Below are 17,418 nucleotides of genomic sequence, written 5' to 3'. Positions count from 1 at the left end.
TCCTTTTTTTGCTTTGTGTGGCTTTAATTCAATTCTTCTCTTATTTTTCTTCCTCATCATCTTTCTTTTCTTCACTTTTTCAGTGTTACTCAATTGTTTTCAATTTATCTATTAAATATTTAACATTTTGAGTAATAATACTCTTTATTTTTTGTGTATTAAAAATAGAAAATATTAAGCCATCTCTGAACCCATCACACAACTAAGAACTCAGTGTTACCAATAACTTTGTTCTTGTCCTGTGTCCCTCACATCCCATTGCTCTGCCACTCCCCCAGAGCAATCTCTATACTGAGTTTTCCGTTTATCCTCCCTTGAATGTTTCCGATACATAAGTCCTCACTTAACTTTGTTGGGGTAGGTTCTTTGAAACTACAACTTTAAGCAAAATGATGTATAATGAAACCAATTTTATCTGGGCTAATTTACCTAAACAAGTCAAGTTCCATGACATATTTCTGGTCACAAAAACATCACCAAACTTCTTAATAAAGACCCCAAACACGTCTAATATTAAACATTGAAATAAATGAATGTGAGCTCTACATACATTTAAGAAAGATTAATAAGAAGTAAGATAATCATTTATCCAATTTTTGGTGGATAAGTGAGTGATGATGGTCATGGTGATGGTGGGTTAAATCAAGAAATAAATGTTTGCAAAGAATAATTTTAAGGAGTACCTCCTACAACCGTGTAGTTCAAACAGATACAATAATGAATATCGGAGGCTCGCTGAGCACTTTTGTACCACATCATTTATTGTCATGCATTTGTATTTTTATTGTATATCTTGCAGATTTCTATTTTACAATAACTTGTATTAATTTATTCATTCATTTCCCAACCAGCTTATTTTAGTTCAGGGTCAAGGATGGCCAGAGCCTATCCCATAAGCTCAGGGCACAGGATGGAAACCGACCCTGGATGGGGATGCCAATCCATTGCAGGGTGCACAGGTACACAGACATACCCCTACTCATTTATATTGGGACAATTTGGACATGCCAAGTCACCTAACTGTGCACATCTTTAGGATGTGGGAAAAAACTGGTGTACACAAGAAAACCTATGCAGACGTGGAAAAATTTGCAAACTCCTCATGGTGGCCCTGCCAGGAGTGGAATTTTTTTCTCATCAAGTTTAAAGGTAATCGACATTGAACAAAACAATGTTATTTGAGGAACTGCTACAATTTCATTACATACTCAAGTATCCCTAAACAATATATTGTTTAATTTTTTTGTTTTTAGTTTTCTTATTATCTAGTGTAATATATTTACACCCAACTTATTGTTTGTATTTCCTGGCCAACCGATTAAGTTTCCTCTGAAAACTTGAAAAAAATATCCAGTAATATGCTAGCACAATTGTATCATGGAAAAAAACATATAGGGACTATAGTCAAAAGAAGCACAATGTTTTTAAGCTGAGATTCTACAGCAATTCACATGTTCTTAAAAATTCTTCAAAGATGTCTGATAATGTTATATATAAATATTTCAACATAAGCTGTCAATGTGAGCTAGATTTAGTGATTTTAATTCACTATTTATTCAATCATAAAATAAAGTAAATAAGCATTATGTCTTGTTTCACTATTATCTATTTTTATATAATTTAACAATTTGAAACCATATTTTAATCTAACATTATCTTCATATAATTTTGTAAACAAAATGGACATTATTAAAGATACAGAATACTGGAACACACTGGGGGAAAATCCACTAGTGAAAGAATCTGTAGTATATGTTAGATGGAAAGGAAACCTTTTTTGAGAGTAGATACATGTTCATTCATTCATTTGTTAATTATGTAATTGTTATTTCGAATCAATGATATGCTAGACATTCTAATCTGTGTGTGGGGGGTGACCAAATACACACATGGATTTCTAGAATTTTAATAATAGACTCTAAATAGTTTAGCCACCAAAGACATATTTGCTTATAAACTGTGATTAGGGCTGGGAAGAAAATGAGCAGATAGCCATATCAGGTGGACAATGACCGGAAAAATGGAAGATAGAAATAAATTTCCATAAGAGGCAAAAGGAAAAATTTATAGAGAAGATTTTAATAGGCTGATAGAATTTGTAAAGATTTTGGCTAAAGATAAGCTTAGAAAGGAAATTTAAGTGTAGGAGAAACATAAGAAAAATCACAGGCATCCAAAAATGTGGGATTTGTTCAGAGAGTATCATGCAATTCTGTTTGTTGAACACTTAAACAGTATTGACTCTGCACCAAATACTGGCCTAAATATTTATCTTAGCTCATTTACTCTTTACAGTCACTATTTCAGGGAGATTCTATTATTTTTCCCATATTCAGATGAGGAAATTGAGGCATGGAGAGGACAAGAAACTTGCTTAAATTTACAGAACCCAAAGGGGATCACTATGAACCCTGACTGGATAGATAGTGAATAAAAGCACTGAGGAAGTAATCTGAGATTCTAGTTTCCTCATCTACAGTGTATATTTAGGGTAAAATGAAATAGAAGGCCAAGTTTGCAATTCTTTGCATAAGAGTATGAGTATTAATTATTGATCCTTTCTGCTGTGGGAGATGGGCTCCAAAGGGAGTAATAAACATTAGTGTTTGGCAATGTTTGTTAATGTTTGTTAGACATATATTTTGGGCCTGGCATAGACTTTGGTTCACATTGTTTTTAATCCTCACAATACAATGATATGAAACAGGGTTTCTTTGAATTCTATTCATTCTGAGAACAGTATGACTAATTGTGAGGATTCCATAATAAGCAAAATAGAGAACTGAAATGTAGAGTTCATTCTTCTGTTTCCTTTAACAATCTGCAGCCCTGGGGGCAGTGCCCAGCTCAGAAGGAAAGTTCACAGCCTTAAAATGGTTGATCACATACTTGTGTTGAGAAATGTTTTGAAATAAATATTTCTTTGAAATTCAATTTTCTCTAAGATTGCCTTGATCCGAATTCTAAAGTACAACAGATTGAAGCATAATTAGACAAATCTTCATTTATTTCTAGTTTGCTCACATGATTAACTTACATGTACAAGTTTCAGTAACTTTATTGCCGAGGAAAAGGAAGCTCAGTGTTTCCAGAGATTCCCAAGCTTTTCGTTTCATTGGGCCTTAGTCATGTTTTCACAATGTTATAAGACTGAAAGGAATACATTAGAGTTTCATTTATTAAGCAATAAAGTCTAAACTTTATAAATGCTTGTGTCCTAACAATGTCTTAGATGTTTAGGGAAAATAATACACATAAGTTACAAAAATAATATGACATTTAATTTTTAGATAAGCACAATTACTTACTAATGATATGTATGTATCTAGTGAATACTGCACAACTTCTCAGATATTAGATCCAGACTAGACACAGCCGGGACCCCCATTTTATCAGTTCTGCATTGTGATTTTTTACTGCTTACTTGCTTATCATTGTAGTAATCACTGAAAACAAAACTTTGCAAAGATATGCCATTGAAAGGAATGTAGTATAAACTACTGTTAAAACTGAACTACTTCAACCTACTAGTTTGCAGTATCTGACAGATGTTAAGTATCATTGTGTTTCCCTTAAAACTTTAAAATATTCCACGGTTCTGGGTGAATTTTGTGGTTTTAACCCAGGTCACAATTGCACAGGTAGTGAAACATCAGTACACATGATTCAGCACATTTTAAGAATTTGACCTGAGCACATTTCAATTTGCATCCAAACATACTGGATTCAAAACACATATTCCGACCCTAATGTTTTTATTTCAGGTAGATTATCCCATAGATGCATTATGTTGTTTGGGGGACTAAAAGTATGGATTCAAATCAAGTTTGAAATCCTTGTTTCACTATTCATTAGCTAGAAGTTTGTCTCTGAGCAAGTTATCTAAGACCTTTGAGCCTAGTTCCTTCATATATAATGTGGAAATAATAAGAATAAGCACATCTCATGGTAGTTGTCAGAATTATAGTAAATATTATACTTCGAGTACCCAGTACAGTATTTGGCACCTTTGGGGCTACAGTGAATGTTATTTTCCTTCTTATTTTCTCTACAAAGAGAGATTTTCTCATGAAGTTAACCAAGTTTCTATTTCGAATAACACCATATTTAAAATGAGAAATCTTTCTGTAAATACCATGAGGGCAATGATTCGTAAATTAGCAAAATGGAGACTAACACATAGGAGATCAGATGTTTAATTTTGGAGGATTTATGCCATTGCAACCATTAACAATGTCTTTCCTGATGGTAGTTTGTATTTCTGTGGGATCAGTGGTGATATCCCCTTTATCATTTTTTTATTGCATCTATTTGATTCTTCTCTCTTTTCTTCTTTATGAGTCTTGCTAGCAGTCTACCAATTTTGTTGATCTTTTCAAAAAACTAGCTCCTGGATTCATTATTTTTTGAAAGGTTTTTTGTGTCTCTATTTCCTTCAGTTCTGCTCTGATCTTAGTTATTTCTTGCCTTCTGCTAGCTTTTGAATGTGTTTGCTCTTGCTTCTCTAGTTATTTTAATTGTGATGTTAGGGTGTCAATTTTAGATCTTTCCTGCTTTCTCTTGCGGGCATTTAGGGCTATAAATTTCCCTCTACACACTGCTTTAAATGTGTCCCAGATATTCTGGTATTTTGTGTCTGTGTTCTCATTGGTTTCAAAGAACATCTTTAACACCTCTACGCAAATGAACTAGAAAATCTAGAATAAATGGATAAATTCCTGGACACATACACCCTCCTAAGACTAAACCAGGAAGAAGTGGAATCCCTGAATAGACCAATAACAGGCTCTGAAATTGAAGCAATAATAAATAGACTACCAACCAAAAATTCCAGGACCAGACAGATTCACAGCCGAATTCTACCAGAGGTGCAAGGAGGAGCTGGTACCATTCCTTCTGAAACTATTCCAATCAATTGAAAAAGAGGGAATCCTCCCTAACTCAATTTATGAGGCCAGCATCATCCTGATACCAAAGCCTGGCAGAGACACAACAAAAAAAGAGAATATTAGACCAATATCCCTGATGAACATTGATGCAAAAATCCTCAATAAAATACTGGCAAACCAAATCCAGCAGCACATCAAAAAGCTTATCCACCATGATCAAGTGGGTTTCATCCCTGGGATGCAAGGCTGGTTCAACATACACAAATCAATAAACGTAATCCATCATATAAACAGAACCAAAGACAAAAACCACATGATTATCTCAACAGATGCAGAAAAGGCCTTTGACAAAATTCAACAGCCCTTCATGCTAAAAATTCTCTGTAAATTAGGTATTGATGGGATGTATCTCAAAATAAAAAGAGCTATTTATGACAAACCAACAGCCAATATCATACTGAATGGGCAAAAACTGGAAGCATTCCCTTTGAAAACTGGCAGAAGACAGGGATGCCCTCTGTCACCACTCCTATTCAACATAGTGTTGGAAGTTTTGGACAGGGCACTCAGGCAGGAGAAAGAAATAAAGGGCATCCAATTAGGAAAAGAGGAAGTCAAATTGTCCCTGTTTGCAGATGACATGATTGTATATCTAGAAAACCCCATTGTCTCAGCCCAAAATCTCCTTAAGCTGATAAGCAACTTCAGCAAAGTCTCAGGATACAAAATCAATGTGCAAAAATCACAAGCATTCCTATACACCAATAACAGACAAACAGAGAACCAAATCATGAGTGAGCTCCCATTCACAATTGTTTCAAAGGGAATAAAATACCTAGGAATCCAACTTACAAGGGATGTGAAGGACCTCTTCAAGGAGAGCTACAAACCACTGCTCAACGAAATAAAAGAGGACACAAACAAATGGAAGAACATTCCATGCTCATGGATAGGAAGAATCAATATCCTGAAAATGGCCATACTGCCCCAGGTAATTTATAGATTCAATGCCATCCCCATCAAACTACTAATGACTTTCTTCACAGAATTGGAAAAACTAGTTCAAAATTCATGTGGAACCAAAAAAGAGCCCTGATTGCCAAGACAATTCTAAGCCAAAAGAACAAAGCTGGAGGCATCATGCTACCTGACTTCAAACTATACCATAGGCTACAGTAATCAAAACAGCATGGTACTGGTACCAAAACAGAGATATAGACCAATGGAACAGAACAGAGCCCTCAGAAATAGTACCACACATCTACAACCATCTGACCTTTGACAAACCTGACAAAAATAAGAAATGGGGAAAGGATTCCCTATTTAGTAAATGGTGCTGGGAAAACTGGCTAGCATAGAAAGCTGAAACTGAATCCTTCCTTACACCTTATACAAAAATTAATTCAAGATGGATTAAAGACTTAAATGTTAGACCTAAAACCATAAAAACCCTAGAAGAAAAGCTAGGCAATACCATTCAGGACATAGGCATGGTCATGGACTTCATGACTAAAACACCAAAAGCAATGGCAACAAAAGCCAAAATTGACAAATGGGATCTAATTAAACTGAAGAGCTTCTGCACAGCAAAAGAAACTACCATCAGAGTGAAGAAGCAACCTACAGAATAGGAGAAAATTTTTGCAATCTACCCATCTGACAAAGGGCTAATATCCAGAATCTACAAAGAACTTAAACAAATTTACAAGAAAAAAACAAACAACCCCATCAAAAAGTGGGCAAAGGATATGAACAGACAGTTCTCAAAAGAAGACATTTATGCAGCCAACAGACTCATGAAAAAATGCTTATCATCACTGGCCATCAGAGAAATGCAAATCAAAACTGCAATGAGATACCATCTCACACCAGTTAGAATGGTGATCATTACAAAGTCAGGAAACAACAGGTGCTGGAGAGGATGTGGAGAAATAGGAACACTTTTACACTGTTGGTGGGACTGTAAACTAGTTCAACCATTGTGGAAGACAGTGTGGCGATTCCTCAACGATCTAGAACTAGAAATACCATTTGACCCAGCCATCCCATTACTAGGTATATACCCAAAGGATTATAAATCATGCTGCTATAAAGACACATGCACACGTATGTTTATTGTGGCACTATTCACAATAGCAAAGACTTGGAACCAACCCAAATGTCCAACAATGATAGACTGGATTAAGAAAATGTGGCACATATACACCATGGAATACTATGCAGCCATAAAAAAGGATGAGTTCATGTCCTTTGTAGGGACATGGATGAAGCTGGAAACCATCCTTCTCAGCAAACTATTGCAAGGACAGAAAACCAAACACCGCATGTTCTCACTCATAGGTGGGAACTGAACAATGAGAACACATGGACACAGGAAGGGGAACATCACACACCAGGGCCTGTTGTGGGGTGGGGGGAGGGGGGAGGGATAGCATTAGGAGATATACCTAATGCTAAATGATGAGTTAATGGGTGCAGCACACCAACGTGGCACATGTATACATACGTAACAAACCTGCATGTTGAGCACATGTACCCTAGAACTTAAAGTATAATAATAATAATTAAAAAAAAAATCTCTTCCCTAATAACAGGTATGTCAGTGGCAAGTAAGAAGTGAAAGGCTGAGAAGCAAGAAGTCAAGCAAAAGGCAGCTAGATTTAGAAAGTAGGAACAGACATACCCTATATCAAAAGATGTTCCATATGTTCCCCTCAAAAAAAAGTCATAGGAAAAATTATTTTTTAGTTTTTTTTTCCAATTTTTGAGAGTACCATTGCTCAGAATTGTCATTTAAGATCAAGAATTCCTAATGCATTTTTTTTTTATGTGTATGTTATGTGTGATTGTGTGGCTGACGAAACCATTGAACCAGTGGATATCACTACCCATTCTACTCATCTTTTCGCAGATCTGACATAGGTAGTTGGGAAAATTATTTCTGGAGAAGAATCTCATTCATTCAAAATTCCTTAGAGCTGTATGAGATCATTAATAAAGATTTTCTCAATTAACTACTAAATCAGCAATTAAGGCAAAGAGATCTACCACAAATAAACGGATTAAAAATTCAGTCACATCTAGTAATGATGGATATTCGTCACACACAGTCTTTAACTGTAAACTATGACTCTCCCTACCAATTAAACATAACAAAAAGAGGAAAAGTTAGATGGTTTTCAAGTGGTCAAACTGCCAAGCCAGTAATGAGATTGTATGGTATAGCATAACACTTTAAAAAAAAAGTATACATGTTTTAAAACACAATTTTAAAATAGCTTGAAATATATTTCAGCTAAGTTAAAACTGATCAGGCACGTTTATTTGCAGGACCACATAAAATTACAGTAATGGAAAGGCAGCATGATATACTAATAGTTATAGCTACACCCTACACTTGCATAGAGCAGCATATATGCCAAACCACGTTTTAATTATTAAATATAATGTAAAAATGCTAAAAGTAGAGTACAATAACCTAGAGAATTCCTTTATATTTAAATTTATTAAGATAAAAACATACAATTTTAAAAACCTGGATAAGTTCATTTTAGTTTAACAGGATATGTAAAGTATCACAAAAATTGAAAAAGCCTATAACCCAACACCTTCCCCTCTTTTACTGGATGGCAACATTTTCTTTAACATTTTTTAATGTTGGCCAAAGCTCCTGTTATTAGCCCTGTGATGAGTGAGTTTTGGCAGTCTAGAGAAGATAGTACTAGTTCTACAGGGCAGTGTTACAATTTTTCTTAAATTTTTTCCTTGCCCATGACTAATTACATGTAGACCTTTTGTAAATTAAGAATTTCAAGTTTCATGCTAATTTATATGACTGCTAGCAGCCTTTACTCAAAGAGTAGCTTCTGTTTATATCTTTATCAAATGCTGCTCTATCTAGTCGGCTTTTTCATGATTGCAAATCTGAAGGAGTATTTTTTTCTGTCTTAGAAAGCATGACTGCAAATCTGAAGAAGTATTTTGTGTGTGTGTCAATGCAAAAATTGCACTGGACAAAGTTAAATAAGTAAGGAAGACTTTATTCAAGGCCGTTACAATAGGGGAGCAAGACCATAATACAATCTGAACTCACCTTTGCTGAAACAAGGGGTGAGAAAGTTTAAAGCGCTGGAGTAACAGGGAAAACATAGGCCATTTGTATTGGCTCATTGGCTTTACCCAAAGGACAAGTAAACTTTCTTTTATCTTTGTGACAGGAGGTAATTTTACAATTTGGAGCAAGCCACCCACTCAGGAAGTTAAGCTCCAGTGTTCTTACAGAGACCTGGAGGTAACACTTTATCTTCCTTGATAATTACATATCAAAGGGATGGCTCCTGGATCCTTGAGAAAGACAATCCTGAGGTGTGAAACTGGTAAGAGGCTTTTAGAAAGATTTACATCTCAAAGGGGCAGATAAAGGATTTACAATTAAAGTTTTCTGAAGTAAATGCTCTAAGAAAAGAGAGGTCAAGGGGCCTAGCTAGAGTCAAGAAAGAGCCCGTCTAAATCTTAATCAAGCTGGAAAGAACTTTAAGCCCATCTTGATTGCAAGCATTAACAGAGATTCAGTTGTGAAAACTGATGAGAACCCTATAATGGCAAATGGTTGGGATGCAGAAGCTATCCCAGTGTTTAATCTTACCAGAGTTTATTATGATTATGATGATGTACTCATTAGGCGCATTTAAGAAATCACCATGAACCCCATTCATAAGGTGACAGTGTATTGTGTCCATGTACATGTGAGTCAGACCTCATTAATTCTCACCCCTCCCACAGAAATGTGTGAGAAAAACATGGAACATTTTTAAATTGCATGTGTTTTCATAATCTTTGTTAATCTGACACAAAATGGACCATATTTATACTTCGAATCCTTGTAGCCCATCATTTTCATGGTGGACTGTTATGATGTACAGTGGGCCTCTATAACCTCCAATATCAGGCTTTCAGTTAATTCTGTAAATTATCACTGGAGTATAATAGAATTAACCTAGAATTTAAGGTGGGAAAAATAAGGCGAAGTTGTGGGTAGATTTATACCTTTGTCAAAAAGACTTTTCTAATTTAGAATTTTCCAAAGGTAGAATTGATTGGGTTGGGAGGTAGAGAACTCTCTGTTAATCAGAGTATTCGAACTGAAACTTCATATAAGACATAATCAAAAGAATCAATAAATTGGTTGAAAAAAAAGTATTATTGACCTCTAAGGCCCTCTTTTTAACTTCACAGTATTTAGATTTGCCATCTGTCCAGCCAAAGTTATTACCACTTTCTTATTCAATTATTATTGCTTGAATGCTAGTTATAATTCTTTGAATTCCCATGTTTTTGTTTCATAGATTTAGTTAGAATATTAAATGAAGCATTATGCCTTGAATGTATTTGTTCTAAACATATGCCAAACAGAAACAAAAGTCTTCTAGCTCTCTATTTGACCAAATTAACATGCAGTTGAAAAGTCATAATTAGTAGGTAATGTAAAGCAATAGAAACTTTGAAGGCCCTTAGCTTCCTGAAGAAAATTTTCATAACTGAAATTATCACTGGTTTGTATATACAACGTTTCTCCCAATAATTTGGCAGTAGTTAGTATTTTAAAATCCTATTTAAAGGGTTTGTGTTGAATTTTTAATACATTCTTTTTTATTGATAATTTGGCTGAATATAAATTATAGTAAAATATTCTGAAAAAGTTAAAAAATTCAGTCAGTTGTCTGGTACATTGTCTTTCTAATGAAAAGGACCCTGGAGTTTCCAAACATTCATTTTCCCATACAATTTTATTGCATAAAGACTCCTTCCAAAGATTGTAAACAAATGGGTCTTTTTTGTTCTTCTCATTTTTTCAAGAGTAGAATTTCCACTTCCTTTACCATTTCCATTTTTGGCAGATAATAATCATTTGGCATATTTTTATGATGCTTTGTATCACTTACTCTAGACGTAAACATTTCCCCTTGAGAAGCTTTCTAAAGAGAGCATTTGACAACTACTTAAAAAATGATTGGATGATAGTCTCAACATTTATCCATTACCCATTTTATATTTTGCTTAACAAAGAAATGCATTGAAGATAGACTTACAGTTCAAAAGAAACTCCAGGAGAAACAATTACTTTGGCACAAAAACTATATTTCACTTCCTGAATTAGTTGATTTGGGAATCAGCAAACTGGAACTATAATTTTAAGTCCTAAGACATAATGCACATGCATTACACAGAGAATCTTGCCCTGAAGCTTGTAGTTAATGAAATAAACTATTGAAAAAAATGTAGCTTTGGAAAATGTTTTAAATGTAGTATTGTGCTCCAATTCTTTTTCGGTAAACTTTTTAATCTGTCAGGTTGAGGAAAATGTGATTGATTTCAAAAGTGTCACTCTGATAGAATAAAGCCACCTCAGAAAAGAAGAGATTGTTAAGGGCAAACAGGTACCAAGGCACTAGCTGATTCTACATGCAGAGTATTTGTATCATATATGAAGTTGTAAAGAATTCCCACATAACCTAACTAAATATATTTTGTGATTTGTAGTACTGAACAAATATTTGTTCCTGCTGCTTGTTTTTATTAAATATTGTAAACTCGTGACCCATAGGCTGCATTTAATAAGTTTTGTTCAGTCTGCATATTTTTGTTTTTCTTTGTTCTTTTTCTGAATTTTAAAATGTGTTAACATTCAAAAATTATATTTATTTAAATATCCTGGTATTTCTTGAAAAATTGAAACTCCAACTGTGTTGGGCCCCCGCCCCACATGGCATTCATATACCCATTTATTTATGTATCCATCTTTTCAATTAGTGAATAAATGTTTATTGAAAACTAATTATATGCCACACACTGATGTAGGAATTGGAAATATAGAAGGTCCCTGCTCTCATGAAGCTCCTGTATTAGATAGAGAGGGAATGCACTTTTCCAGTTCATTACAAATAGCATTTCTCTTTATGTGTTTTAAATTATTTATTTAAATAATAATTAATTAATTAATAATAATAATTTAAAATTTTTAAATTATTTAAATTTATTTATGTGTTTTTAATTAAATTAAATTTTTAAAAAATTAAATTAAAATTTTAATTCCTAGTCTATATACTTGGAATGAAAGATGACATAAAGTTAACTCTAAAGCAATTTTTTAAATTAATGTTTTTATTTTGCCTTGAGGACTTTTTTAAGATTAAAATCTGATACCTTAAAATGTATGAGTAAAATTATAATTTAGAAACTGGCAAAGATTGTAAATACTTATCATGTTTAACTAAAATGTCGGTTAACTATAGTCAGCTCTGATTTTTTTCGCATTTTCTGTTTATCAAACATTTATAGAGCATTAATTATGCACTATAAAATATTTTAGGTATGAAATTACATACATGATAAGACATGACTTCTCCTCTTAATGTGAAATAAATTTAACACAATGTGATAGACTGTAATAGAGTTTACATACAAAGTGTAATTCAGAATATTTAAAAAAGAAAGCCAAATTTTCTTGGGAATTCAAGGAGGGTCTCACAGAAGAAGGGACATTTGGTTCTTTCTGAAAGAAGTTGACAAAAATGAAAAGTAGTCATTTTCTAGGAATATAAGACCCAAGAAACAGAATGTACAAACCGTGAAAACATAAGGTGTCATAATATAGAAAACTGATAGTCCTAAAATTTATTTAGTGAATGGTTCTGACTTACTTTTCAACAAATCTTTCTCTGAATCTGTTAATACTGTGTTACTGAATGGTTGGGCTGTCAATCTCCTCTGCCGACATCGGCTTAGCTTAAGTGTACTTGTCAAACAGAAAGGCTTTTGGTTTCATCTGAGACCTACTGAAACAGAAGGCATTTGCATTTTTTGAAAGAGTCCTCTTTGATATTTACAACAATAGGCTGGTATAATATATTTTCCCGTAGAATTAACAAGGAAACAAAAAGTGTTCTATAAAAATAGTAGAGCTTTTTTCCCCCAGTGGGTTTGCCACCAGAAAACAAGTATTGTGAAAACTACCCCAAGAGCCAAAATGGGAAAGGAACACACTCATATCAGCATTGTTGTCATTGGACACGTAGATGGGGCAAGTCCACCACTACTGGCCATCTGATCCACAAATGAGGAGGCGTCGACAAAAGAACCATTGAAAAATTTGAGAAGGAGGCTGCTGAGATGGGAACGGGCTCGTTCAAGTATGCCTGGGTCTTGGATAAACTGAAAGCTGAATGTGAACATGGTATGACTATTGATATCTCCCTGCCAAAATTTGAGACCAGCAAGTAGTACATGACTATCATTGATTCCCCAGGACACAGACACTTTATCAAAAACATGATTATAGGGACATCTCAGGCTGACCGTGCTGTCCTGATTGTTGCTGCTGGTGCTGGTGAATCTGAAGCTGGTATCTCTAAGAATGGGCAGACCCATGAGCATGCCCTTCCGGCTTACACACTGGGTGGGAAACAACTAATTGTTGATGTTAACAAAATGGATCCCACTGAGACACCCTACAGCCAGAAAAAATACAAATCCTTAAAGAAGTCAGCACTTTCATTAAGAAAATTAACTACAGCCCCTGACACAGTAGCATTTGTGCCAGTTTCTGGTTGGAATGGTGACACCATGCTGGAGCCAAGTGCTAACATGCCTTGGTTCAAGGGATGGAAAGTCACTTGTAAAGATGTCAATGCCAGTGGAACCAAGTTGCTTGAGGCACTGGACTGCATCCTAACACCAGCTTGTCCAACCGACAGGCCCTCGCCCCTGCCTCTCCAGGGTGTCTACAAAATTGGTGGTGTTGCTACTTTGCCTATTGGCGGAGTGGAGACTGGTGTTCTCAAACCTGGTAGGGTGATCACCTTTGCTCCAGTCAGTGTTACACTTGAAGTAAAGTCTGTTGAAATGCACCATGAAGCTTTGAGTGACTCTCTTTCTCAGAACAATGTGGCCTTCAATGTCAAGAATGTGTCTGTCAAAAATGTTCATTGTGGCAATGTTGCTGGTGACAACAAAAATGATCCACCAACGGAAACAACTGGCTTCGCTGCTCAGGTGATTATCCTGAAGCATCCAGTCCAAATCAGTGCTGGCTATTCCCCTCTACTGGATTGCCACACGGCTCACATTGCATGCAAATTTGCTGAGCTGAAGGAGAAGATTGCCATTCTGGTAAGAAGCTGGAAGACGGCCCTAAATTCTTGAAGTCTGGTGATGTTGCCACCAAATTCTTGAACTCTGGTGATGTTGATATGGTTCTTGGCAAGCCCATGTGTGTTGAGGTCTTCTCAGACTATCCTCCTTTGAGTTGCTTTGCTGTTCATGATATGAGATGGAGAATTGCCATGGATGTCATCAAAGCAGTGGACAAGAAGGCTGCTGGAGCTGGAAAGGTCACCAAGTCTGCCCAGAAAGTTCAGAAGGCTAAATGAATATTATCCCTAATACCTGCCACCCCAGTCTTACTCAGTGGTAGAAGAATGGTCTCAGGACGGTTTGTTTCAATTGGCCGTTTAAGTTTAATAGTAAAAGACTGGTTAACAATAACAATGCCTCATAAAACCTTCAGAAGGAAAGAAGGACCACTTTTTTTTTTTTTTTTTTTTTTTGGCAAGTGGCAGTTTTGTTATTAGTTTTTAAAATCTGTACTACTTTTTTTTTTTTTTTTGAGACAGAATATCACTCTGTTGCCCAGGTTGGAGTGCAGTGGCGTGACCTCGGCTCACTGCAACCTCCGCCTCCTGGGTTCAAGTGAATCTCCTGCCTCAGCCTCCCTAGTAGCTGGTACTACAGGCGCTTGCCACCGTGCCCAGCTAATTTTTTTTTTTTTTGTATTTTTAGTATAGACGGGGTTTTCCCATGTTGGCCAGGCTGGTCTCCAAATCCTGACCTCAGGTGATCTACCAGCCTCAGCCTCCCAAAGTACTAGGATTACAGGTGTGAGCAGCCTCGTCCAGCCTAAAATCAGTACTTTTTTTTTTTTTTTTTTTGAGATGGAGTCTCGCTCTGTCGCCCAGACTGGAGTGCAGTGGTGCGATCTCCGCTCACTGCAAGCTCGCCTCCTTGGTTCACACCATTCTCCTGCCTCAGCCCCCCGAGCAGCTGGGACTACAGGCGCCCGCCACCATGCCCGGCTGATTTTTTTGTATTTTTAGTAGAGACGGGGTTTCACTAAAATCAGTACTTTTTAATGGAAACAACTTGACCAAAAATATGTCACAGAATTTTTAGACCCATTAAAACAAAGTTTAGTGAGAAAAAAAACAGTAGAAACCTCAACTTATAAGTAATTGCTTATTGTAAACCATACACAATTGATTCCTAATTTATCAAAAAGTGTGTGGCCAGTTTTTTAAGTCAACTGTTTGGAACTCAGAATTTCCCATAGAAATTGCTTTATACATAGTGATCAATTCATAACCCATCAGAGAAATATCCATATCCTTCAATCAGGTACCAAAAAAAATCCATTTGCCACACTCCTTTAAGGGCAATGATTTAGAGTTTTGACTTGGTCTTGCAAAAGGACCCTGAAGCAGGATCTTAGCTTGCCATTCTATTCTGCATTTCAGTAAAAACACAAGGTAAATGGGATAGGAAGGTGTCTGAAGATACATTGGAAAGAAATGAAAGAAATGGAATCAAAGGGGATAAGAAATGGCAGAAAAGGAAAATGTTTTTGGAGGAGTTAGATGAGCTGAATAAGGACACTTCAGGTTATAGCGGCCTCTGTCTCATCTATTGTCTTTGGTTTTTGATGGTTCAGAATTTTTGGGACAGGAGAGATGGTGCTCTAAAGCTGTGCTGTCCAATTTGGTAGCCACCAGACACATGTGGTTATTTAAATTTGAATTAATTAAAATTAAATACAACTAAAATTTATTTCCTCAGTTGCACTAGTCACATTTCAACTACTCAGTGCTACGTTTGTTTTGTGACTACCATATTGGACAGCAGAGATACAGAACATTTTCATCACTATAGAAGATGTATTAGGTAAAGAAGCCAACAGTAAGTATTTTAGGCTTAGTGGGCCATGATCTGTGTCTCATATTCCCCTTTTTTCCACAACCTTTACAAATATTAGAAACATTATTAGCTCATGAATTGTACAATAAAAAATTAGAGGCTGGTCACCGTTGGTTAAACCCTGCTCTGGAACATCTCATCCTTTTCCTCTAATGAAGAGCAGGTTAGGAGGTCAGAGGTATGTTCATGATTACAGAGGTTTTCTTGATCCTAAAATGGGTACTTATGCCTCACGTTGAAATTTCAGCAAGAATAGGGGCATGATCCTTTCTACCTCTGCTAAGAACTGTGATTGGTCTATAGATTTCCTCTACCATGCCCTGGTGAGCAGGGCCGTATTTTTAATCTCAGTGCTCATGGATGGTGTTACCTGAGAAAATGTATTACAATATGATTGCTTTGGAAGCATCAGTCTTTTTGTCCATGGCATTTTCAGATGAATAAATTACTAAAAATACATATTGATGAAAGATTCACATGCTCTGTTATAATATCATTATAATTAATCTAAAAAGACATTCTCTATTTAATGTAATGAAGTGGAACATCTTATAGGGTATTTATGCTCATTTAAAAAAGATATTTTGTATTTATAGTGAGTTTAAATTTACGTGTATATTTTGCATCATAAAAATGTGATCATTTGCTACTATTCTTCTATTACTAAAGTTCTAAATATTTTATATTTCTCCTTTAGCTATCACCACTGGTAATAGTAAATATGAAGTTTCTAATCTTAATTTTGCTTTAAAAACAGAAAAGAAAAATTTAGAAAAATTATCTAAAATATTTATGCATTCAGTTCAACAAGATTTGTTAAATATTAGCTATGTGGCAAACACTATGCTAATAACTAGTATAGTATTATATGTATATTAGTTTGGAGCATAAAATAATTCAACTGTGATTTGACTTATCTCAATAACACATGATGTGTTTGTAAAGTGTTTAAGCACTGTTGGGTGTTTGTCATTCACTACATAGTTTATTCCTCACAAAAATCTCATGGAGAAGACACTATTATCACACCCATTTTAGAAATGAGGCACATTTGCTTAGTTCTGCCAGGATCATATTTTCTACTACTATATGATCCAGAAAAATGCAATAATATATGTGAAAACATCAAGCAGTGCCTAGTTCATGATAAAAACTCAAGTATTAAAACTCAAAGCAGTGTGACAGTAGAATATAGTAGTTAGGACTGTAGGCTCCGGAATCAGACTGTGGTTTCAAATGCACTCCAATGCCAAAACCAGACAATGGCATTATAAAAGAGGAAAACTACAGACCAGTATCCCATGAATACAGTGCAACTATCCTCAGCAAAATATTAGCGGATAAAATAAAAGTAATTATACACTATGACCAAGTGGGAATTATCCTAGGTATGCAAGACTGGTTTGACATTTGAAAATTAATTAATGTAATTTGTCACATTAACAGGTTAAAGAAGAAAAATCACATAATCATAACAATAGATGTAGAAAAAGTATTTGAAAAA

The 17,418-nt window shown here is 35.3% G+C and overlaps 1 pseudogene; it reads left to right on the top strand.

The window, feature by feature from the left end:
• Positions 1 to 12,915: 12,915 nt before the first annotated feature.
• On the top strand, positions 12,916 to 14,369 carry LOC101146752 (elongation factor 1-alpha 1-like; annotated as a pseudogene).
• Positions 14,370 to 17,418: the final 3,049 nt, after the last annotated feature.

This window comes from Gorilla gorilla, chromosome 6, assembly GCF_029281585.2.
Source record: "Gorilla gorilla gorilla isolate KB3781 chromosome 6, NHGRI_mGorGor1-v2.1_pri, whole genome shotgun sequence".
Lineage (NCBI taxonomy): Eukaryota > Metazoa > Chordata > Mammalia > Primates > Hominidae > Gorilla > Gorilla gorilla.
Note: the sequence above shows the minus strand (reverse complement) of the source record. Positions and strands in the feature narration are given on the sequence as shown.